Genomic DNA, 622 nt, shown 5'->3' with positions numbered 1-622 from the left:
AGCTTGCCATGGAAAGGAGTAAGAAGGATTGGATGAAGACAGTAGGAAAGCAGAGAGACGGAAGGGACAAGCATCTTCATACACTTATCTGAAATTCCTACCAATGAATTACATAAGTATCTCTATCTTTATCTTTATGTTTTATTCGTATATCACCATACCCATTTGAGTTTGCCTGACTAAGATTTACAAGGTGACCATAGCTTGCTTCATACCAACAATCTCTATGGGATCGACCCTTACTCGCGTAAGGTTTATTACTTGGACGACCCAGTACAGTTGCTGGTTAGTTGTGCGAAGTTGTGTTTATGCCATGGTACTGAACACCAAGTTTTTGGATTCATTACCGGGGATTATTTGAGTTGTGAAAAGTATTGATCACAATTTCGCGCTACCAAGTTTTTGGCGCCGTTGCCGGGGATTGTTCGAGTTTTCGGCAAGCTTTTGGTCCGGTAACATTAGTGCCAAATTTCTGATCCGGTAACAGTACCAAGTTTTTGGCGCCGTTGCCGGGGATTGTTGAGTTTGGACAACTGACGGTTCATCTTGTTGCTTAGATTAGGTATTTTTTTTTTCGGAATTCTTAAAGACGAATTCTAGAGTTTCATGATGATTTGTTAAA

This window comes from Arachis duranensis, chromosome 6, assembly GCF_000817695.3.
Source record: "Arachis duranensis cultivar V14167 chromosome 6, aradu.V14167.gnm2.J7QH, whole genome shotgun sequence".
Lineage (NCBI taxonomy): Eukaryota > Viridiplantae > Streptophyta > Magnoliopsida > Fabales > Fabaceae > Arachis > Arachis duranensis.
This window is presented reverse-complemented; position numbering follows the sequence as displayed.